General features: G+C 42.6%; 1 long non-coding RNA gene across 9 annotated transcripts in view; it reads right to left on the bottom strand.

Annotated features, from left to right (window-relative positions):
- LOC138738706 (uncharacterized) overlaps positions 1-9,743 on the bottom strand; it is a 282,524-nt gene extending 272,781 nt beyond the window's left edge. For all 9 annotated transcript variants that reach the window (XR_011341683.1, XR_011341685.1, XR_011341682.1 and 6 more), the window contains exons 1-3: positions 9,575-9,743; positions 2,743-2,832; positions 1,108-1,273 (exon numbers count right to left, since the gene is read on the bottom strand). This is a non-coding gene — a long non-coding RNA (uncharacterized lncRNA). The remainder of the gene's footprint in view (positions 1-1,107; positions 1,274-2,742; positions 2,833-9,574) is intronic.
- Between the last annotated feature and the right edge of the window lie 12,398 nt (positions 9,744-22,141).

Below are 22,141 nucleotides of genomic sequence, written 5' to 3'. Positions count from 1 at the left end.
CTGACAGCATCGAGTCCACGCTGCTGAAGATCCAGCTGCGCTGGGTGGGTCACATCTCCAGAATGGAGGACCATCGCCTTCCCAAGATCGTGTTATATGGCGAGCTCTCCACTGGCTACCGTGACAGAGGTGCACCAAAGAAGAGGTACAAGGACTGCCTAAAGAAATCTCTTGGTGCCTGCCACATTGGCTGATATCGTCTCAAACCGTGCATCTTGGCGCCTCACAGTTCGGTGGGCAGCAACCTCCTTTGAAGAAGACCGCAGAGCCCACCTCACTGACAAAAGGCAAAGAAGGAAAAACCCAACACCCAACCCCAACCCACCAATTTTCCCCTGCAACCGCTGCAACCGTGTCTGCCTGTCCCGCATCGGACTTGTCAGCCACAAATGAGCCTGCAGCTGACGTGGACATTTACCCCCTCCATAAATCTTCGTCCGCGAAGCCAAGCCAAAGAAAAAAGTAGCCAAAGAGGAATTTATTGGCATTTGTCCCTTTCACAGACAACTTCACTGATTTTACCTAAACAGCTCTTTTGTTCTCTTAGCCTTGACTTTCTTTTAAGGGATTTTAACTTATCTGAAATATTACTCTCAGGCATATTCAATGAAGATTTAGACTTAATATTTTGATACAATGCCAGTTTCTCTGTAGCACTAGATTATTATCTTTAATTGAAATTTTAATTGAAATCTCAATGTTTCAAACTTTTTTTCAGTACAACCTTATGACTAATGCCATTGGCTGCCTTGTGGATTTGTTTTTCACAGCTTGTCAGTCATACAGTCTTATGGCACAGAAATAGGCCCATTGGCCCGTTTGTCCATGCCAACAAAGTTATCCTACTGAAATGAGTCGCATATGCCGGCATTCAGCCCGCATGCCTCAAATCCTTTCCTACCCTCATACCTGTGTCAGCATTTTTAAAATGTTTCTATTGTCTTCACCCTCTACCACTGCCTCTGGCACTCATTCCATCTACCAACCACCCTCTGAGTGCAAATGATGTCCCTCATATCCATTTTCAAATCTTTCCACTCTCACCTTAAATCCATTTATGCTACTTTAGAATCCCCTACCCTGCAGGGGGAAACGGTGAGTATTTACCTTATGGTTTTGAAAAACTCTAGAAGTTCCTCCTGCAGGGTGAAAAGTTCCAGCCCCACCAGTCTAGGTAACTACTTTATTAATCTCTTCTGTGCAATGTCCAGCATAACAGTCCAGTAAAATCTCTGTTTTTCGGAATTCAAGGAACTGGCAGCCTCAGGAAAAACTGGCAAAAAAAAAATTGCAGAAAATAAATACGGAAGGTTAAAATTGGCGCACTTCGCCATTAGTTTGACAATCCATGAAACACACAATCTCAAGAAACCATAAAATTCACTTATCCAGCATCTACCAATTACCATAGATGCCAGATAATGTGGATTTTACTGTATTTCCTATAGTTTGGTGACCTGAACAGCGCTTATACTCCAAGTTTGGTCTCACCAATGTCTTTGCCAACTGCGACATGATGTTGCACTCTTATATTCAGTGCCCTGAATGGTGAAGTTAAGCCAAGCATTTTATTTATGTCCCATTCCTAAAAATCCCCTCGTGTAACTTATCCATGACTGTTATAAAGCTAACTGCCCTGAAGTTTCCTGATTTGTCCTTGCAGCCTTCCTTAAATAAATACACATTAGTCACCCTCTGGTCTTTAAGATTTTCTCTTGCCACCCCTGCATAAACCAAATAACACAGCCTTCAGAATCAATGGGTTCAGAATCAACATTAACTGTTTCTCTCTTCACTCAATCTGAATGACCCACTGTGGATTTCTGTTTCAATGGAAGCATTTATGGCTCTGGCTTGCAACTGCAGGAAAAAGGCTACTAATTTAATTGCTTCAGGTACACTGAGATCATCTAATACCGTACTTTATCTCAACCAAAGTCAGAACCACATTATCACCTGTGTATGGGTCCCTCACGATTGAGGATGGCACAGTCAGTCCCTTTGTACATGCTGAGGGATCTGATGAGCTCAATGTGGGAACCACAGAATCTTGCATAGATGGAGCAGGGGGTGTACAAATGCTGCTTTGCAGGGTTTTTGTGTGTTCCCTACTAGAGTTCCATGCTAGGGGTGTTGGACTGGGAGAGGAGATGTGAATGTTGCATCACTTGTCCTTTCTCTGAAATTGGAGAATATTATGGATGCAGCACTGGTGGTATGTTTCCCATTGTTTTGAAATACCTGTGTAGGTACTCCATGGCTCTGAAATACACAGGAGGGAAGCACCCTGATTCAGGTAAATCTGACTATTCTGACAGGCCTGAGGTCTTGGCCTCCAAATGTTATTTTCCTCAAATATCTAAAGGATCTGCTGGTGCATTTAGGTAGTGGAGCTTTTTAATTACTGATGGCCATTTTTGTCGAGATGTAGCTCCCAACATAGAGAAACTGGTCTTTAATTTCCAGGGTCTCATTCTAAATCTTAATTGTTGGAGGCCAGAGTGGTAGATCAGGAACAGGTTGATAGAGAACCTTGGTCTTGCAGAAAGGATCAAAGTGACATGGAATTCTACAGCTTGGGAACAGGCCTTTTGGTCCAAATTGCCCAAGCCAGTCCTGCTTACCTATGTTTGGTCCATATCCCTCAAAACGTTTATCCATATTCCTGTCTAAATACCTATTGAATGTTTCAATTGTCCCCGCTTCAACTACTTTCCCTGACAGTTCATTCCATGTACCCACCTCCATCTGTGTGAAGCAGGTGCCACTCAGATTCTTTAAATATTTTTCTTCTGTCACCTTAAATCTGTGCCTTCCTTTTTTTAGGTTCACCTGCACTGGGAAAAGGGTTATAACTATTTACCTTATCTATGTTGTTAAGTATAAGCCACATTCTCTTATATGTTTTGGTGATCAAGTCAGCAATGTCTTAGAGCTTGTCCTTTAAACTCACACAACATATGTGCTGTCTGCTTACTGGAGCATGACTTCTGAGATTTGAGTGACATTGCTTCTGGAGTGTAGTCACAGTAGGTTGAATAGTTTCACATAAGGATTAGATCGATTTCCGTGGAAAGTTTGTTGGAGGTGAAGTAAGAAAGATTGGGAGAGGTGTTGGGGAAATAACAGATCCTTGTTTTTCTTCATTGGGATTGGTTTTGTTATTGAGCCAGTTGTTAATATCCTGGCCTACAATGTTGTGTGGAGAAAACAGGAGATGAATTTCTGTAAATAGTGGAATTTAGGAGGTTGATCCAAAGATCAACTCCCAGTTGATGAAGCCAAAGGTTATAGTGAGAACGAAGAAGGCCATGTACTGTATAGAGGTTTGGGCTGATCCTTGCATCTTTCTTGCAGTCACCACCTGATGAATGCCTTGTCCACTGTGCATCTAGATGGGCGGAATCCACAATGGCATTTGAGCAGAAGCTCTGTGACTCTGGGTAGAGGCAACTGAGGTCTGAGTGACCTAGAGATGACTTACCACATGACATGATGAACTCAGACCAATCACTAAATCAACACCTAATATAGATGTTAAACCTTATCCACTTTGATACAAATACATTAGACTTGCTTAATTCTTTAAATATAGAGATTTGTGGAATGCAAAACACAAGACTAAATTATTGGTGTGTTTTTATTTTACTGAAATGAATTTAACCATAATTTCCAAAAACCTATATTTTTCTGTACTTTCATCAGACAATCCAGATTCTGTTATACAATTCATATCATGTATTTATTGGAATCTTCTGGCTGTGAGATGGCCTATTTCAAAGCTCAAAATTATACTCCAACTCGTATGGATTAATTCTCCTGCAGCTGTACTCACTATAAATGTATCCATTCATAACCTACAAAGAATATTAGGCAATAACTTATTTCTTCATAAATTTGCTTTGATCCTTTCACAATGTTTTCCCATACTTTACTGAGCTGAAGTTGAAGAGGAGATGATTACTGAAGAAGAGTCAATTACTGAATATATTTCAGATGAGTATACTTGGGAAGCTCTATTACACAATTGCTGGCAATGCCGTGTACCGTATTAGTAATTGATTCAAAGGATCAAAATATTGCTACACTCTCTAGGAATCCAGCATTTGAACTTCTGCTTTATTTTGCTAACTTATGAAATAATGGTCCAGGTTTTGCAGTTGCAATGAGAGTGAAACTTGCAGCCTCCTTTATTTCTTTACTCCACAAAACTATCAGCAACTTTGTTTTTTTTGTACAGGCACAATTTAATATGGAGACCTGATTTTCTTGGCATTGATCCAGGCTCGCCTTCATAGGATGCATAACGCTAGCAGCCATCTTCTGCACGAGCAAGCTAATATTTCCTGAACTGATGCGAACTTAAGCTTGCTATGAACTAGTCCCTCTGTAAAATATGCTGAAAATCTCAGAGCTAAATGAGTTTTTAATGGCACAGTAAGTCATTGTTACTGCTCAACAAATTATCTTGCTGAAACAAAACAAATGAATGTTATGCATGTGGATTGTAATTTCCTCAACTAAACATTTCAAATTGTAAGTAAATTTAATATTTAAAAAATTTGATAAAGGTTATTGATGATATGTTGCTTTAATCAAATAATATTTACTAAAAAGTCTGTCTACTGTTTTGAAAATTAATTAAAAAGCTCCCTAATTCTGAGACATTTTTTGTGTGTGATAGGCTATTCAGCCAGCTCGATGGCATCAGAGCTGCTGGATGCCAGGGCCCTGTGGAACTGATAGCTGACAAAGCAGAATTTTGAAGAGGAAATTCTCAGGACACATATCGCTAGACCTCTATGGGGAACATTTCTGGCAGTCAGCAGGAAGTGTTATCATAAAACAATGCAAACATTTAAAATCTGTGGAAAAAAAAAGAAAATGCTGGTTGCATATGTAGCACAGAAGAAGCATTTCAGATGCTTTATTTTAAAAGGCCAGATATTTTCTTTTCTTGCAACTGCCAATAACGGATACAAATTTAAAATCCCCAACGTAAAGCTAATTTTATATCATTCAGTTACCTTTGGAAATATTTCAGAACATTTTTGGCATTGGGACATTTGTAAATATCTTCATGCCTCCATATTAAATATTGAATTTAATTTGCAATTTGTTGAGGCTGCTTGAATTGAAAAGCTTCTTAGCTAAAACCATGAGCCAGGTCCACCACAGGCTCCAACGTTTGCACCAACACAATAAATTTTTGCCTTGCCCCTTATCACATCCAATTAACACCTTTTGTTGGTCTGGATTCCACTTCCAGCCGGCAATGTCTGAATTCTGAGATTTTTTGAGATTTTCTGTTTCTGGTTATTCTGCTTATTCCTTGAAGAAGGGCTCAGGCCCGAAATGTTGGCACATATCTTTGTCTCCTATAGATGCTGCAAAGACCAGCTGAGTTCCTCCAGCATTTTGGTGTGTTTTTCCCACTAATAAGGGATGACTCTGATTCCACAAAATTTATTTTGCACTATTACTGAGTCACATTTTTTTGAACAATTGTGAATATTTATTTTCTATCTTTTATCTGTACTTATTGTCTCTTTTTAGTTCAATTAAGTATTCTATTGTAGTTTTTTTAGTTGCTTTTGTCATTGTATATTTTACAAAGCACTTGTTAGCTGCATCAAGATAGAATCTGAGCATTTTTACACTGTACAATGTATATGACAATAAACTCAATATCAGTATTATAGAAGAATAAAAATCTGTGGCAGATCAGAAACCAGATGGAGTTCAGTGCTTCTGTGGATAGTCGTTACATACAAGAAACTGCAGATGTATTTGTGGTGATATGCTATTACTCCACTAGGTCACCAGGGGCCACCACCTGATGACCTTGTATATAAAGCCGACCGGAGCTTGGCTCCTCCATTCTGACCTAAGCTTGCACAGAGGCAAGACCTACCTGTATATATTAGTCTATTAAACCTAGCGTTTAACTTGCACTCTGTCTCGAGTGGTTGATGTTAGTCACAATATCATTATGCTTACTGTTTATGCAGTTAAAAAGAAGAAATCCACACTGCAGTATTGTGGACAATTCATCTTATGTTGGGAAGATGTTTAGGAAGGTTTAGGAAAGGCATTCTAGAGTGGTTCCAGGGCACAGGGATTTCAGCTAGAACTTTCATCTGGAGAAACTGGAATTGTTTTCCTTGTTGCAAAAGAAAAGGTGGGAGAAATATTGACAGAGGAGCAGAAGATCATAATTTGTTTTAATAAGGCAATTTACATTGGTAGGTGATTCAGTGGATGGAGGCATAAGGCCCTTTCATGGCAGACCTCCACCTGGAGGCTGGTTACAAGCGCGGAGGGAAAACATAAAACTTGCCTTTCATGGAGCATCTCTAAAAGGCTGCTCCTGCGCAACATTCATGTCGAGCGGAGCCTCGTAGCTTCTTCCGGAGCCGATGGAGGCGGGACGACTGGTGCTGTGGCACCACCCGTCATAAATACGCAGCAGAGCAATGGCCGTCTTCCCTGCCCATAATCCCACACGCAGCTGGAACCGCTCTGTGTTTCCCAGAACAGTTCCAGCTGCTTGAGGAATTATGGGTAGGGAAGACAGCCATTGCTCTGCTGTGTTTCAAGCCACAGAGAGCAGTCCGAAGGCCCATGGTTCAGTGAGGCTGTCACATCCCGCACTGGCCACCCCCTGACAGCACCCACTGACCGCCTCTGACCTGACTGCCCCTGCTGCCTTATGGCTCTTACCCACCACCCCTGCCCTGACAGCTCTGATAGACCCCGCCTGCCCTGATGGCTCCTGCCGATCACCCCTGCCTTGAGGGGGTCATGGAAGGAGAGGGGTGAGTGGGGAGATGGGTTGTGGGCTGACAGCATCATCAGCCTGCCCTTAACCAGCCACTTGCAACGGTTGAACATTCATGTGGGGCGGGGGAGTGCCACGCTCTCCCGATTATCCTTCCCCAAGGGATTGCAGTCAGTGCCTATGGTGCATTCAAGGAGACAAGTCTCTTGATGTAAGGTCGGAGAACTTCCACCTTTACAGTCAGGCTTTTTCTTTGCCTGAAAGGGCCTTTAGATATCACATCCTGGTGAAAAGATACAAGACATTATGTGGTAAAAGCCTTTTTTTTTAATGGAAGAAGTAGTTAAGATCTTAAATTTGCTGCCTGCAAGGGTAGCAGAAACAAAGTCAAACAATGCTTCCAAAAGGGAATTGGTTAAGTACTCGAAAGCTGGAGAGCAATGTCCAATGAACAAGAGAATGGGACTGTTGGGACTGGTTAACTAGGAACCAGGAAGACACATACTATGTCCTTACTGATTCCAAGAACTGTATGACAACCCTGCTCTCAAACTGCTGGTAATGTTTTATAGTTGCAAAATATCTAATTATGCAGGCTGCTTATTTTTGAAATTAAAGTTCTTAACAATTAACAATGGAATGTCTGACCAGTTCTCTCCATTTATATCCAAAGCTGGAATTATGTGATTACATGTCATCAAAATGTTAGAATTGTTGCTGTAGTTAATCTCATTTTATTAACCGATTATAACTGGATTGCTTAAACTGGATTGGCAATGAACATCTAAATGGGAATACCAGCTCTGATTTGAGCATTGAGGCTGATTTGAATCAGCTGGTTGAGTTGTCTGCTTGGTTCCTTGTTGCAACAAATCTCAGGCTAAAGGTTTTGTTCACCAAAATTGTGGGTGGGGTAGGTGTGGGGGCGGTTGCAGCAATGGAGTTCAAGGAAGGAACAGCAACAATACTTGTGACTTGTGGGAAGAACTCCTGGAACAGTACAGGAACCTTCAGCCCACAATCCCTAATTAAACTTGATCCCAAGTTAAAACTAAACCCTGGCACTTGCCCATGATACATATCCTTCTATTCCCTGCATATTCATGATGGAAGCCCTGTGACAGCACAGGATACTATCACCAATGTATCTATTTACATATAGTAAGTGATTGGCTGAGAGCCATAGCCACTCCTACTGGCAGGTCATAAAGGACTGCTCCTATAACCAGATCCAGGTCAGTCTGGACTGGTCGACCTCGATGTACTAGGCTCCAGTCTTTTGTTAATAAAAGCTTTGGTTTGAGTCAACAAGTCTTTGAGTCATTCGATGCGCTACAAGCCCCCTAAACATTACTATTGTATCTGCGTCCATCACAACCCTAATAGCCTATTCCTGACGTTCCCTACTCTCTGAATACAAAGAAGTCCTCCTCCTTCTCATTTTAAATGCATGTCCTCTGACTGTCCACCCCATCTTTGCCTCTCATAATTTTATAAACTTCTATCAAGTCCTCCTTCACGCTAGGATGCTCAAGAGAAAACAATTCTAGTTTATTTGTCTCTTGATATTGCTTATACCCTCTAACCCAAATAAATCCAGCATCCTAATAAATCTCTTCTGTACTTTTTCCAAAGCTGCCACAACCTTCTTGTAATGTGACAATGCACACAATCCTCCAAGTGCAGGCTAACCAAAGTTTTATATAGATGCAAGATGACTTCCTTACTTTCATACTATTCTTTCAAAACATAGACTTTATTTACAATCAATTATTAACAAAAATGAAAACCGTTCAAATAATCTTCACATCCTTAGTGTCATGTACACACATTCCCATCATTGTACATCGTTACATACGCTCTCTATTTACACCATTGCCACCACTGTGGAACCTTGTCATTACTCCCCCCTTTATGTATGAAGGGCTTTCCCTCAGTCTCAGCCCCTCAATGCCTGGTGACGGAAGGAGTCAATGCTCCAGTCTCTTGAACCTTCTTCCTTCATCGCATGTACATTGCTGCGGAGAAATGGACCCACCGCACAAGAGTGGCAGAGAGGATCACTGGAGTCTCCCCCCCACCTCCCCCCGACCCAGCAACATGATCGACCGGAATCATTGTCTGAAGGGGCGCGCAAAATCGTTGAGGAGCCATTCCACCGTGCACACAGTATCTTTCAGCTGCTTCTGTCAGGGAAGGGATACAAGAGTTTCAGATCCAGCACCACCAGGGTGTGGAACAGATTCTTCCCACGGGCAGTCAGAATGCTGAAAGACCAAAGGAACAGCTCCCACTAAACATCCGAGACTCTCATATTAATAAAACAACATAAATTATTTATTTGTACAGATAACTACTTGCCTTGCATATGTATTGTTTGTCTCTATGTGCTATGTCTGGTTGCATGTCTGCGTGTTTTTCAGCGAGGATCAGAGAATGCTGTTTTGCCAGGTTGTACTTGTACAATCAGATGCCAATAAACTTGACTTAACATTTTGCAAAATCTGACTGGAGCAGCCCCTGAACCTGCTATAATCAATTTTTGACAGGTTTCTGAAATATCTTTGGAATTGTCAATGCACAACAACTTGTGTCTGTCTTGAAATCTTAAGCAGGCATCCTCAAAGTCATGACAGTATCTCCAGTCTATGGCTCATGCCATCACAAGACCTGATCTGCATATTTAAATGAATCCTGTTCATTCTGCAGGTGTTTTGCTTGGCTCCTCCACAGAGCAGGTTTACATTGGAATCTGCTGGAAAAGCAATGCTATCAGGAAGATAAATTACTGACCTAATTTAAATCATCAGCCTGTCCTGCTTCTGCCAGATGGGTTGGGGCAGGTGGTATTGTTCAAGTTGGAGCCTTAATCTTTTTGGAGCAAGGTGAATTAACACTACTCATTAATGAGTAGATTCTCCAGTCTTAAATCTTGCATGTGAAAGACTTTGACACTTCTCCATCTAGACTGCGTCAAGACATAAACGTTCAGCCTTATCCTGGAAAATGGCCCTTTTACAATATACACACGCCTTCTACATTAAATGACTCTAAGTGCATCTTGCAGCCATTAACCATGATATCTGATAGTAAATAACAGTAAAGCACTCCCCCCCCCACCAATATTACCAGGATTTGTACATCTTAATTTTGATACTCCAAAATTTACAACAAATTAGTAATTTACTTAGAATAGTGAGGTCTTTAAGAGCAGTTAAAGGGATGAACAAGCCTAATTGGCTCTAATCCTGCCCATTTCCAAGGCCTACTGTAAAACAAAACATGAGACTGAGGGGAACTGAAGCAAGTGCTGCCTCTTAGGCAGTTCACCTGGTATCTGACCATGTAATGTTTCATTTCCTGTGCAGTGTAGGAAAACCCAGTTCCAACACAGATGCCATTAATCTCAGTTAAAATTAATTGCAGTATTTTTGGAAAAGATGAATTCACAAAACATTACTTGCTAAAGAATTTTATTGTTGCAAATCTGTCATGCAATAAATTTAGCAATTTATCAAACGAGTTCCATTTATGGTAAGATCATCATTCTATCCTTACTGAAATAATGAAATTATGGGTGCAAATAATGCTTAAATTAGCCCACTTTTATTTGACACTAACGAAGAGGATTATTTTCAGGTAGTTAATTTTGCTTTATTGTATACATTTACATTAAAAGTAATAGATTGAATGATGGAATTTATGACCTAGAATCATAATTCTGATTAAAGCCACATATTTGTTTTAAAGAAACATCTGCACTCTTACTCTAAATATAGATGACTCTCGAAATTAATCCGCAATTAAATATTGAAAATTTTTATTGCTATCCTTGAAATGTGATCCTTTTAGAAAATGTGTTTATAAACATAATAGTTATGGAACTGAAGATAAAGTAGAATTTAATATATAGTTCAAATACATTTCTTCTAAACCCAATAACATTGATGCCTGAATCATGTTTGTTCTGTTTGCTCTTGTCACACACCTGCACATCGGGATGATCCAATTCTATCAAATCTGCAAGAAGTAATTTCTCCTCCATTTAAGAGTAGACTCACGGTATTGGAAGGAGGACTGGGTCAATTTGGGTCAAAATATATTCCGCACCTCTCTTTTGTCAAAGCAGCAGGCATATATTAGTCATGTTCTTTTTCACATTTATTATTCAGATTTTAACCCTAACCATAAGTTATAATGTTAAGAGTATACTATAATCAACATTCTGTGGTAAAGTTAAACATTTTGCAGAAATAACAGTAAATTAAATACTAAATAAATCCATTGGTATAAAGTATAGTTATTAAACATAATTTTAGCTTTACAATGTTTAGAAATTGGCAATTGGTCACAATTAAAAAAACTGAACCGAAACAAATAGAATTCGTTTCTATTTGCAATATATTGAATGATGCCAGTATTAGATTTTCTATGATTTCAAAGGCAGTTAATTTGTGATGAAACTTCTGTAATTTTTTTAACAGAATAAATTCAAATGTTTTTTAGTTCAGGTCCAAGACTGGCGAATTCAACAACCTCCTCAGCACAGCAGCATCCTTTTATCCAACCTTGCAGCTGCCTTGGAGTGCATGAGATCAGGTGACCTTTCAGCTCTGCTCTTGTTGGAAATTCAAGGTCATGATTTTGGAGTGCATACTTGCTACATGGACAAGCTTTAGATTTTTTTGGTGCAAAGACTGTGGAGGAAAAAAGTCTATTTGATATGATTCAAATAGATCTGATGGTGTTTGAGATGAGGATATTCATATTGAATGTGAAAGGCCTTATAAAGGGAGTTTAGCGGGACTAACTGCAAAGGTCAAGAAACACAACTTACCAGAGAAGAGACAACTATCAACTGTTTTTTATTTTAAACAATCACGTGCCTCATAAAGTGGAGTGATGTCAGCGCGCCTCATAAAGGGAAGTGATGTCAGTACATTTCATAAAGTGGAGTGATGTCAGCGCGCCTCATAAAGGGAAGTGATGTCAGTACATTTCATAAAGTGGAGTGATGTCAGCGCGCCTCATAAAGGGAAGTGATGTCAGCACGTTTAATAAAGTGGAGTGATGTCAGCGCGCCTCATAAAGGGGAGTGATGTCAGCGCGCCTCATAAAGGGGAGTGATGTCAGCGTGCTTCATAAAGGGGAGTGATGTCAATGCACTTCATAAAGGGGAGTGATGTCAGCACGTTTCATAAAGTGGAGTGATGTCAGCGCGCCTCATAAAGGGGAGTGATGTCAGCGTGCTTCATAAAGGGGAGTGATGTCAGCACGTTTCATAAAGGGGAGTGATGTCAGCGCGCCTCATAAAGGGGAGTGATGTCAGCGTGCTTCATAAAGGGGAGTGATGTCAGCACGTTTCATAAAGGGGAGTGATGTCAGCGTGCCTCACAAAGGGGAGTGATGTCAATGCACTTCATAAAGGGGAGTAATGTCAGCGTACTTCATAAAGGGGAGTGATGTCAGAGCGCTTCATAAAGGGGAGTGATGTCAGCACATCTCATAAAGGGGAGTGATGTCAGCGTGCCTCTTAAAGGAGAGTGAAGTTGGCGCACTGCAGAGTCACTGTCTCTCTAGCAACATGCCAGCAGGGAAGCAATGCACTCAGTCAACCCACGCAGGTCTGCAAACGTGGGCTTCTCCTGGGCAAAGAAGGGGAGCCCGCATTATTCTGTGCTGACTGCTCGGTGCGGCGATTCTGTTGTCCAGCTATGCGGCTGTTCAGTCCGCCACATCACCCCTCCCCCACAAAATTGTTGCACGCCTGCAATGTCACAACTTTGGGTATTTTAGGAGGGTGTCCCCGGGGCTTGGGAGGTGGGACATGCACAGGTTCAGCAATGTCCATGCATGCAGGCTTCAGTCTGTCTCATGTAAAAAGTTCTGGTCGACCCCCAGTGTCCAATAGCACTGTAGATCCACTGTGTTACAGCCCTTTATAAGGCCCATTGTAAGGTTGCTGCAGGAGTGTAGCGTGGGATGGACGTTGAACAAAGATATAAGAAGTAGAGTCGAGAGCAGCAGGAACGTGTGGTAGAAAGTGATCCATGATGAGTTGCTAGAGCCAGGAAACCCATCTTGTTTCTTAGTTCTTGTAATTCCTCTATTACCGAGGATCTATCTTTGGTTGGAGAAGGAGTGATGTGTGCCGGTACTACCAGTACTAGGAGTGGAGTGCTGTAAACTAATTCTGCTGAAGAGGTCTCCAGGTCATCCTTAGGTGCTGTTCTAACACCCAACAGCACCCACGGTAACTCATCTGCCCACTAAGGCCTGTTAATTCTTGCCCGCAAGGCTTGTTTCAGATGCCAGTGGAAACGTTCCACTAGCCCATTAGCTTGTGGGTGGTACGCTGTAGTATGGAGTAATTGCATACCACAAAGTCTCACCAGGTTTGCCCACAAGGTTAAAGTAAACTGAGTTCCCCTGTTAGAGGTTAGATGGACTGGTACCCCGAATCGAGCAACCCAGGTCGAGAGTAAAGTCCAAGCACACGTTTCAGCCATGATGTCCATCCTTGATGTAGCTTCCTGCCAGCGGATAAAATGGTCAACCATTGTTAGTATATACCGTTGACCTCTGGACATGGGCAGCGGGCCCACAATGTCTATGTGTAAATGCTGAAACGTTTGAGTCGTAGGTGGACATTGTTGAAGTGGTGCTCGAGTGTGCTGTTGGACCTAAGCTGCCTGGCAGAAGAGGCATGTTTGTGCCCAGTGAGTGACCTGCTTCCTTAAACTATGCCAGATATATTTTGAGGACATAAGCTTGACGGGTATTGGGACAGATAGATGGGACAGGCCGTGAATGTGGTCAAAAAGTTTCCTTTGCCAAGATAGTGCGATGATTGGTCGTGGGTGGCTGGTTGAAATATCACAAAGTATGTTCACCTGGTCGGGGCCCAATGGAACATCAGCTAAGAGCAGATCCGTAATAAATGTATGTAAAGCTTGTACCTCTTGGTCCTCTTGTTGGACTATGCGAGAGCCCGGAGATCCAGCTCTCCTGTAATCACATCAACTTCTGTCCTGGACAAGGCATCAGCTACAACATTGTCTTTACTGGACAAATGCCACACATCAGAGGTAAATTCAGAATTATAGGCTAGATACCTCTGTTGACGTGCCGACCAGGGATTCATAATCTTGGCAGGAGCAAACGTTAGAGGTTTATGGTCAGTAAACACAGAAAATGCCTGCCCTCGAGAAAATATCTGAAATATTTGATGGCCAGATAAAGTGCTAACAACTCCTGGTCAAAAACGCTGTACTTTAATTCGGGCAGGCATAGGTGGCAGCTGAAGAACGCCAGGGGTTGCCAGTGACCGCTGATTTTCTGTTCTAGGACCGTACCCATGGCTATGTCCAATGCGTCTGACATGAGGGCAAGTGTGGCATGCATATGGGGGTGGGTCAATATGGTTACCTTTGACAGGCCTCTTTTGCTTTGTCAAATGCTTTCTGTGGCCTTTGTAGTCCAGAGCAGTTTTTTAGGTTTGCCATTGAGGATGTGGAACAAGGACTTCATGATCCTGGCATCTGCTGGGATGAACCTGTTATAAAAGTTAACCATTCCCAGGATTTCTTATAGCCCTTTAACTGTAGTGGGCTTTGGGAAGGCCTGAATGGCTGATACTTTGTCTGGACCAGGGTTGCGTTTGCGTTCAAAATCCTGTGTCCCAAAAAGTCAATTGTGTGTTTGCCAAATGCACACTTCGCAAGGTTGATAGAAAGGTCAAAATCTCGAAGCCTCTGGAACATTTGTCGCAGGTGTTGTCTGTGCACGTGTTGATTCATCGAGGTAGACGAAAAGGAAAGGCCAATCTCTCGTGATGTCGTCCACTAAACGTTGGAACATCTGAGCCATGTTCTTAAGGCCGAAAGGCATCCTCAGAAACTCATATAGACCAAATGGAGTAATAATGGCCATTTTAAGGATGTCCTCCGGGTGGAGAGGAATTTGGTGATAACCTTTTACAGTCTACTTTTGAGAAGATACATTTGCCATGGAGGTTTGTTGCAAAATCTTGAATGTGCTATTAGATACATATCCAGCACAGTTGCACCATTGAGGCATCAGTAATCTCCATAAGGACTTAGGCCGCTAGATGTTTTGGGCACCATATGGAGTGGCAATGTTCAAGGACTATCGGACCTTCAGATGATGCCTAGTTCCTCCATAGTTTTGAATTCTTTTTTGGCCTGTAGTAGCCAGTCAGAGGGAAGTCTGCATGCCTTGGAATGTAGGGGAGGATTGGTGGTGGTTAAGTAATGCTGACCTCCATGACGTGGAGAGACTAAATGGAAATCTGGTGTAAGTAGTTCAGGAAACTGCTAATAAGTTTGCAAAATCATCGGTGACAAGTGTTCGAACACATAGCAGTGTTGCCAGCTTACGACCTGAAGAAAATGGGCATGTGGCGTGGACCAAATGGCCCCCTTTCACATCTACCAACGTCATGTGCCCTCAGGAAGTCCAATCCCAAAATGGGCTGTCTTACAGCCGCTAGCATGAAAGTCCAGCGGTAAGGTGTGTTGCCTAATACCAGTTGTATCAACTTGGTACCATAACTGCTAATCGTGGAACCATAACTGCTAATCAAAGTGCCATTGGCAGGACACAAGTTGGCTTGAGGCACTCGAAATTCCCACTCATAAGAGGATGTCGGGATGATACTGAGCTGAGCTCTGGTGTTGACTAGCAGTTTGAATCCTGTGCGCTGATTAGAGGCATATAACAGGCCGGTCTGGTTGCTAACTGCCGAGGCCATCAGTGGCAGTTGGTGTTGTCGTTTCTCTGGGAGCCAACCGTGTAACTGTACAGTGGCACACAGTGGTGCGCATTCCTGCCCCACTTTCTGTGCTAGAAACACCACTCACTGTTCTCCAATAGCTTTTTCTTCCTCGGTAGCTTGTGGAGTGCTGGAGAACTGGCATCAGCATTGATTTGACTGTCCAAGGTGGCCTGTTGAAACTTTGCCATGGGAGGCTGCAGTACCCTAAGAAGTCTGTCTGCCTCCCTCGCCAGTTCCCTTGGTTTGGAGAAATCAACAGAAGAGAGCAGCAGGGCGATGTCACGAGGGGGCCATTCTAAGAAGGCCGCCCTGAAAGCAGTTGAAATGACTGTCTGCCAACACAAGCATTTCATTCATCAGTTCTGACGGCTTTTTGTCCCCCGAATCTTCAAGGTCAGACATGCTGAAAGTTGCGAGGAGATGTGCCTTAAAAGCACTGTATTGATCCTCCTCGGGTGGATTGTTGATAAAATCATCTACCTTGGCAGCAGAATCTTCATCTAATGAGGCCACTACATGCCAGAATTTGGTGGCTTCATTTGTTATGTTCCTAATGTGGAACTGAGCCTCTGTCTGCTGGAACCATGGACGTGATCTGTGAGGCCACAGTTTCCCAGCCATTGTGTGCAGCGCAGTAGTGGCATCCATTCTGCAGGCTTTCTCACTGTTTCATTGTTGAGGCTCAAAAGATGTTGAGCACCCGTCAGGGTCACCAATTTAGTGGGACTAACTGCAGAACTCAAGAAACACAACTTACCAGAGAAGAGTCAACTACCAACTGGTTTTTAAACAATCGCGCACCTCATAAAGTGGAGTGATGTCAACGCGCCTCACAAAGGGGAGTGACATCAGCACACTTCATTAAAGGGGAGTGATGTCAGCGCGCCTCACAAAGGGGATTGATGCCAGCGCACTTCATAAAGGGGACTGATGCCAGGTCACTTCATAAAGGGGAGTGATGTCAGCGCGCCTCTCAAAGGGGAGTGAAGTTAGTGCGCTGCAGTGTCGTCTCTCTGGCAACATGCCAGCAGGGAAGCAACATGCACCGTCAACCCACGTGGGTCTGCAAACGCGGGCTTCTCCTGGGCAAAGAAGGGGAGCCCGCACCATTTAGTGTCGGCAGCTCGGTGCGGCGATTCGGAGATTCTGCCTGTCCAGCTGTGCAGCTGGGTAACTTCCCTTTAATGAAAATTACATTGAAAGTATCTTGCTGCATTTGAGACCTGGGCATTTTCTTCTGCATCTATGCAAACTATAATATATTATATTGGTCACATTTTGCATGCTGATTAATGTCACAACTCCATCACATGTGGAGAGTATTGGACAACACTAACCAGTAGCTCATTATGCTGACATGAGAAAATCATGTAGTTTTGAAGAACAAAACTATATGATGCTATAAAAATTGCATAATATTATTGAATTTCTAACCCAGGATTCTTTTACTTGGAAAAGCAGTTTCTGATAGCAGACATTGTGTTCTCTTCTTTGATACTGGGGTACACATGAACAGGAAGGACTTTGACTCTGTTCTGGAAAAGAGCAAATCTGATTGATGGCAACATCTCCTGCAAGTCAAGTAATGTTTACCTGTTACAACCCGCAGTGCACTTGAGGCACAGATACTCAAAGACACAGTCACCTTCAGGCAGTGAAAGACTTGAGCTGTGCTGGGCAGTGTTCGTGCTGCATTAAATGCGACAAACCTTTAAAATCTCCCTCGCAAACCAGAGCCACTGGACCCACTTGTCTTCACTGATTGAAGTGGGATGATCTTTCTCTGCTATACTCATTGGGGTAAAGGCTTCCATGTTCCCTCTGGGTATTTTTACCCTTGCTCTCTACTGAGCATCATATCCCTGAAGCCAGAGAACATTAACACACAAGGGATTGGGCAGATATTCCCTTCTGCTCTAATGACAGCTAAATTAGACAAAAGGGCATAAAGATACATTTTTAAAAAACTGAACAGATGCTTACCAAACTGCAGCTGAAAATCCTTCTCAATAACACTGGCACACATCCCTTCCAATTGTTGAGGAGGTGTCAGAGAGGACAACATCAGCAGAGTTGGTAGTGGCAAGTGTGGTCCAGCAACAAAAGAGATACAGGATGGTAGCAGGCACTTCTGGCCCACAAGCCCACGCTGCCAAATACACCCTGTGACCAATCAACCTACTAACCTCATGTCTTTGGAATGTGGGAGGAAACCGGAGCACCCTGAGGAAAACCACATGGATATGGGGAGAATGTACAAACTCCTTACACACCAACCCGGGTTGGTGGCATTGTAATAGCGTTGCGCTAACTGCTACTCTAACTGTGCTGCCCAATACCACAGGATTGGCACAATAGATTCCATTAGGTTTGCATGGATAACTTGCATGACTTAAATGCACATGACTCAGGGCATCAGATGCATTGCATTTAGATCAGGAAAGTTCATAGTGCAAGCTAGGGAGACATAAATTCAACTGCAATATATATCATAATATTTTTCTCTTATCCAAATAGGTTCATTCTATCATTTCCTTTGTTTGATGCAGTTAATCAAAAGCAAGTTAAATAAATTATAAAGCTGGAAGTCATCTACAGAAATGGAGATACATTCCAAAGCTAGGGATAAAGTTAACTGAGATTACATATAAAATGCAATGAATATTTAATTGGATGAAAATCAAACACAGTTGAATTTCATGGATTTCAATAGAATGTTGAATAGTATTAAATAACTGGTAATAGTTTTTCCTTTATATAAAACCTCAGTTGGGGCAATTTAAATCCTGGAATTTAGAGATATTTTCAGCAATAATTTATACATTTGAAACATAAGCAATATAAAATATGGATTTTGGTGAAGAAAATTTGCTGTGAAGATTATTTTATTGATTTATCGCTTTTCACAATGGAGATTTAATTACCTATATTTCAATATGCATTTCTGAAAGTCCAGCAAATTCTCTGGGGTTAAAGCAAAAAGTATGTACTCAGAGAGTAGGCAGAGGTGTAGAGGAAAATGGACAGTCAATATTTTGGTTGAACCCCTTCACTGGGATTGACAAAGTCGAAGAGGAATGGCCAGGGTATGGAAAGCTGAAGGGGAGGAGTGGGGCAAGAGTTGGCATCCAAGTGAGGAGGGAATGGATTGGCAGATGCTGTCAGGTGGGGAAGGGAGAGGTGAAGATAGTGGCACAAGCTGGGAGATTATGTACAAACAACAAACGCTGCAGATTATGGAATCAGGAAAAAAGGAAGGGTAGACAAAATAATGGAGGGGTGGTGAGCAAATGGGAATAGTGGGGAGATGGGATAGGGAATACATTGGGAGGAATGTGTGCATGATGGAATAGATGAGGGAAGGCAAATGAGGTTGTGTGTCACAGGATGAGGAATGAGAAAGAGACAGGGGGGGACCAGGTTACCTGAAATTCAAAAATTCAGCATCACGTCACTGGGTTGTAAACTACCCAAGTGAAAAATTATGTAAATCACAAAATTCTGTAGACACCATGGTTGGAAGTAAAAAAAACACACAATGGTGGAGAAGCTCAGCAGGTCAAACAGTGTCCTTTATGTCTTCTTTGGCTTGGCTTCGCGGACGAAGATTTATGGAGGGGGTAAAAAGTCCACGTCAGCTGCAGGCTCGTTTGTGGCTGACCAGTCCGATGCGGGACAGGCAGACACGATTGCAGCGGTTGCAAGGGAAAATTGGTTGGTTGGGGTTGGGTGTTGGGTTTTTCCTCCTTTGCCTTTTGTCAGTGAGGTGGGCTCTGCGGTCTTCTTCAAAGGAGGCTGCTGCCCGCCAAACTGTGAGGCGCCAAGATGCACGGTTTGAGGCGTTATCAGCCCACTGGCGGTGGTCAATGTGGCAGGCACCAAGAGATTTCTTTAGGCAGTCCTTGTACCTTTTCTTTGGTGCACCTCTGTCACGGTGGCCAGTGGAGAGCTCGCCATATAATACGATCTTGGGAAGGCGATGGTCCTCCATTCTGGAGACGTGACCCATCCAGCGCAGCTGGATCTTCAGCAGCGTGGACTCGATGCTGTCGACCTCTGCCATCTCGAGTACCTCGACGTTAGGGGTGTGAGCGCTCCAATGGATGTTGAGGATGGAGCGGAGACAACGCTGGTGGAAGCGTTCTAGGAGCCGTAGGTGGTGCCGGTAGAGGACCCATGATTCGGAGCCGAACAGGAGTGTGGGTATGACAACGGCTCTGTATACGCTTATCTTTGTGAGGTTTTTCAGTTGGTTGTTTTTCCAGACTCTTTTGTGTAGTCTTCCAAAGGCGCTACTTGCCTTGGCGAGTCTGTTGTCTATCTCATTGTCGATCCTTGCATCTGATGAAATGGTAACAAAGGTAGAAATACATAACCAACATTTAGGGCTTGAGCCGTTCATCAAAGTATGAGAAAATGCCAGCAAGTATCTGAACAAAAGAGTGGGGGGAGGGGGCACCTCCTGCGGGCAAAGGGGAAGGTGCCAGGGGTGCGATGGGTGGGGAGGGGTGAGTACATGAGGGAATCTTGAGGGTAAGGTCCCTGTGGAAGGCCGAGAGGGGAGGAGAGGAAAAATATGTTTGGTGGAGTGATCCTGTAGTAATATAACATCTGCATTTAACCTCATCCTGGCAGTGTAGGAGTCAGGGGACAGATAGGGTAGTGTGGGAATGGAAAGGATTATTGGAATGGCTTGCATCTGACCACTGGAGGCAGAGTGCAGGACACTGGGATTAAAGTTTCCTTAAAGGATACTTTTACTGAGATACTGGCACATCATATCCATACAAAACAATTCAACCCAATGCAAGGATCAAGGCTAATCTTCATTTGTCTGTTTTTGATCTGATTGTCACACTTGGTGAAATTGATGTGGCGATTTTGTTTAAATGTTGCTGAGAGGCAGCAGGAGGATGAGGTGGCCAAGGACCTACATTTCAAGGCACCAGATGTATCATTGTAGAAGCTGGGAGAGTTGGCATTGTAAGTGAGTCTCTGGTTACAAGATACATACAAATGCAGTCCCACTCAAGGGCAAAGAATCAAGAGGCATGGTAAGGATTGACATCATCAGCCATATTGCAGGCTGCTGACAAGTTGAATCAGAGAATCATGGGAATTTATGTCAGAGAAGGATATCATTGTGTTCATACTCTTGATCCATTTCCCAGAAGATTAAGACTCTAAATGATCATACAGGCATTCAAAATGTGGTGGGGGACTCTGCCTTCACCACTCTGTCAGGCAGTGATTTCCAGATCCAAATATTAATTCAGTGGTGTTTTTTCTCAATTCCTCTCTAACCTTTTCACAGTAATCTTAAATCTCTGTTCTTTTATTACACATCTTCCTTCTAAGGAATATTGTTCATTTACACATCTCAGTTAATTCATACACCTCAGCTAATTTGACCCTTTGCTTCCTCTGATCCAAAGAAAACATCTTTTCCTAGACAGATTCTCCCCATAACTATAGTTCTATTGCCCTGGCAACATCTTTGAAAATCTCTATATCTCTATATAAGGTGCGACGTCATGGACCTGAGTCTTCACTCCATCAAGGGCAGTCCAAGAGCTGGTGCCTTAAGAAAGCACCCGCTATCCTCAAGGACCATGCTCTCTTCACTCTGCTACCATCTGGAAAAAGGTCCAGGAACCTGAAGACGAGCACTCAGAGGCACAAGGTCAGCTTCTTCCCATCTGCCATCAGATTCCTGAATGAACAATGAACCACAGACACTACCTTATTTCGTCTTTTTCTTGCACTATTTTTATTTATTTTGTAAGGTGGTTTATATAAACATTTGCATTGTGATGCTGCCTCAAAACAATGAATTTCGTGGCATGTCATGCCAATAAATTCTGATCCTCTCTTGTGTGGTCTCACAGAATGAAAGGTGAGAAAGATGGGATGTGACAAATGATCACCTCCACAATTACATAGGATATCAGTTGTAACTTTGACAAGAATCAATTCAGTGCTATACATGAATGGAAGTCCTGATTGGAAGGGTTCAAATTAGAAATCACAAGTAAGGTGGACTCATAGTTGTAAGGTTTCAATAATTTCATGGACGGCAGAGAGGGAAAAAGGGTTTCCAACAGGAGTGAGATTTCCAAGATGGGCTAAGTTTTTTTCAAGCTGAATGGTGGTGCTGGCAGGGAGTAAGGCTGCATCATATTTGATGAGAACTCCAGTCACATAAGGATTAAGAAAATAAAAATAAAGAGAGGTATGTGTGAGTGCAGGCCTCTATTTGAGGATCCCTTTGAAGTTATAGCCTGGTTGTTTAGAGTAATTGAGGAAAGCAGCAGAAGCAGGTGGTCTCATTCTTGATGGCAGAGGATTCTGTGAGTTTATCATAGGTGTTGGAAGAGATCTGAGGAACCTACCTACCAGTGCATGGTCAGAATATAGAACTTGTTGCCATAGGAATTGGGTGGAACACATTGCAGATAAGGACAGGTGAACAGAAATAAAAGAAAGTGAAAAGATATACAGTACTGAAGGACTGAGATGAAGAAAACAAAATAGAAGGAGATTAAGCATATCATTAAAGCAAG

This window comes from Narcine bancroftii, chromosome 7 (genome assembly GCF_036971445.1).
Source record: "Narcine bancroftii isolate sNarBan1 chromosome 7, sNarBan1.hap1, whole genome shotgun sequence".
NCBI classification, from domain to species: domain Eukaryota; kingdom Metazoa; phylum Chordata; class Chondrichthyes; order Torpediniformes; family Narcinidae; genus Narcine; species Narcine bancroftii.
The sequence above is the reverse complement of the archived record's forward strand: the minus strand, read 5'-3'. Positions and strand labels throughout refer to the sequence as shown.